General features: G+C 37.7%; 11 pseudogenes; all 11 read right to left on the bottom strand.

Annotated features, from left to right (window-relative positions):
* The window catches only part of LOC148488266 (5S ribosomal RNA), a 119-nt pseudogene extending 33 nt beyond the window's left edge, over positions 1 to 86 (bottom strand).
* A 116-nt stretch (positions 87 to 202) lies between these two features.
* LOC148488265 (5S ribosomal RNA) lies at positions 203 to 321 on the bottom strand (annotated as a pseudogene).
* A 116-nt stretch (positions 322 to 437) lies between these two features.
* Positions 438 to 556, bottom strand: LOC148488264 (5S ribosomal RNA; annotated as a pseudogene).
* A 116-nt stretch (positions 557 to 672) lies between these two features.
* LOC148488263 (5S ribosomal RNA) lies at positions 673 to 791 on the bottom strand (annotated as a pseudogene).
* A 116-nt stretch (positions 792 to 907) lies between these two features.
* Positions 908 to 1,026, bottom strand: LOC148488262 (5S ribosomal RNA; annotated as a pseudogene).
* Positions 1,027 to 1,141: 115 nt separating this feature from the next.
* Positions 1,142 to 1,260, bottom strand: LOC148488261 (5S ribosomal RNA; annotated as a pseudogene).
* Positions 1,261 to 1,376: 116 nt separating this feature from the next.
* Positions 1,377 to 1,495, bottom strand: LOC148488260 (5S ribosomal RNA; annotated as a pseudogene).
* Positions 1,496 to 1,611: 116 nt separating this feature from the next.
* LOC148488259 (5S ribosomal RNA) lies at positions 1,612 to 1,730 on the bottom strand (annotated as a pseudogene).
* Positions 1,731 to 1,846: 116 nt separating this feature from the next.
* Positions 1,847 to 1,966, bottom strand: LOC148488258 (5S ribosomal RNA; annotated as a pseudogene).
* A 116-nt stretch (positions 1,967 to 2,082) lies between these two features.
* LOC148488257 (5S ribosomal RNA) lies at positions 2,083 to 2,201 on the bottom strand (annotated as a pseudogene).
* Positions 2,202 to 2,317: 116 nt separating this feature from the next.
* On the bottom strand, positions 2,318 to 2,435 carry LOC148488256 (5S ribosomal RNA; annotated as a pseudogene).
* Positions 2,436 to 2,500: the final 65 nt, after the last annotated feature.

Genomic DNA, 2,500 nt, shown 5'->3' with positions numbered 1-2,500 from the left:
CCATCCAAGTACTAACCAGGCCCAACACTGCATAGCTTCCAAGATCAGACGAGATTGGGCATGTCCAATGTGGTTTGGCTGTAGATGCTCAAATACATTAACTTTAGACCTCTTTTACTTCTTAACTCAAGTAAATTCATTGATAAGTTGAAAAAATTAAATGTAAAATGTAATAGAAAAGACTGTTATGGCATTATAAAAATACCTACAGCACCTGGGATTCCTAGGTGGTCTCCCATCTTAGTACTAACCAGGTCCAACACTGCATAGCTTCCAAGATCAGACGAGATTGGGCATGTCCAGTGAGGTTTGGCTGTAGGTGCTCAAAAACATTAACTTTAGACATCTTTTACTTCTTAACTCAAGTAAATTCATTGATAAGTTGAAAAAATTAAATGTAAAATGTAATAGAAAAGAATGTTATGGCAGCATAAAATTACATACAGCACCTGGTATTCCTAGGTGGTCTCCCATCCAAGTACTAACCAGGCCCAACACTGCATAGCTTCCAAGATCAGACGAGATTGGGCATGTCCAGTGTAGTTTGGCTGTAGGCGCTCAAAAACATTAACTTTAGACCTCTTTTACTTCTTAACTCAAGTAAATTCAATGATAAGTTGAAAAAATGTAATGTAAAATGTAATAGAAAAGAATGTTATGGCTATATAAAATTACCTACAGCACCTGGTATTCCCAGGTGGTCTCCAGTCCAAGTACTAACCAGGCCCAACACTGCATAGCTTCCAAGATCAGACGAGATTGGGCATGTCCACTGTGGTTGGGCTGTAGGTGCTCAAAAACATTAACTTTAGACCTCTATTACTTCTTAACTCAAGTAAATTCATTGATAAGTTGAAAAAATTAAAGGTAAAATGTAATAGAAATGAATGTTATGGCAGTATAAAATTACCTACAGCACCTGGTATTCCCAGGTGGTCTCCCATCCAAGTACTAACCAGGCCCAACACTGCATACCTTCCAAGATCAGACGAGATTGGGCATGTCCAGTGCGGTTTGACTGTAGGTGCTCAAAAACATTAACTTTAGACCTCTTTTACTTCTTAACTCAAGTAAATTCATTGATAAGTTGAAAAAATTAAATTAAAATTTAATAGAAAAGAATGTTATGGCAGTATAAAATTACCTACAGCACCTGGTATTCCCAGGTGGTCTCCCATTCAAGTACTAACCAGGCCCAAAACTGCATAGCTTCCAAGATCAGACGAGATTGGGCATGTCCAGTGTGGTTTGGCTGTAGGCGCTCAAAGACATTAACTTTAGACCTCTTTTACTTTTTAACTCAAGTAAATTCATTGACAAGTTGAAAAAATGTAATGTAAAATGTAATAGAAAAGAATGTTATGGCTAAATAAAATTACCTACAGCACCTGGTATTCCCAGGTGGTCTCACGTCCAAGTATTAACCAGGCCCAACACTGCATAGCTTCCAAGATCAGACGAGATTGGGCATGTCCAGTGTGGTTTGGCTGTAGGTGCTCAAAAACATTAACTTTAGACCTCTTTTACTTCTTAACTCAAGTAAATTCATTGATAAGTTGAAAAAATGAAATGTAAAATGTAATAGAAAAGAATGTTTTGGCTGTCTAAAATTACCTATAGCTCCTGGTATTCCCAGGTGGTCTCCCATCCAAGTACAAACCAGGCCCAACACTGCATAGCTTCCAAGATCAGACAAGATTGGGCAAGTCCACTGTGGTTTGGCTGTATGTGCTCAAAAGCATTAAATTTAGACCGCTATTACTTCTTAACACAAGTAAATTCATTGATAAGTTGAAAAAATTAAATGTAAAATGTAATTGAAAAGAATGTTATGGCAGTATAAAATTTCCTACAGCACCTGGGTTTCCTAGGTGGTTTCCCATCCAAGTACTAACCAGGCCTAAACACTGCATAGCTTCCAAGATCAGACGAGATTGGGCATGTCCAGTGTGGTTTGGCTGTAGGTGCTCAAAAACATTAAATTTAGACCTCTATTTCTTCTTAACTCAAGTAAATTCATTGATAAGTTGAAAAAATGTAATGTAAAATGTAATAGAAAATAATGTTATGGCTATATAAAATTACCTACAGCACCTGGTATTCCCAGGTGGTTTCCCATCCATGTACTAACCAGGCCCAACACTGCATAGCTTCCAAGATCAAACGAGATTGGGCATGTCCAGTGTCGTTTGGCTGTAGGTGCTCAAAAGCAATAACTTTAGACCTCTATTACTTCTTAACTCAAGTAAATTCATTGATAAGTTGAAAAAATGAAATGTAAAATGTAATAGAAAAGACTGTTATGGCAGTATAAAATTACCTACAGCACCTGGGATTCCTAGGTGGTTTCCCATCCAAGTACTAACCAGGCCCAACCTGCATAGCTTCCAAGATCAGACGAGATTGGGCATGTCCAGTGTGGTTTGGCTGTAGGTGCTCAAACACATTAACTTTAGACCTCTATTACTTCTTAACTCAAGTAAATTCATTGATAAGTTGA

Source organism: Taudactylus pleione, unplaced genomic scaffold, assembly GCF_031769625.1.
Source record: "Taudactylus pleione unplaced genomic scaffold, aTauple2 ptg000550l, whole genome shotgun sequence".
In the NCBI taxonomy this organism is placed as follows: Eukaryota; Metazoa; Chordata; class Amphibia; order Anura; family Myobatrachidae; genus Taudactylus; species Taudactylus pleione.
Note: the sequence above shows the minus strand (reverse complement) of the source record. Positions and strands in the feature narration are given on the sequence as shown.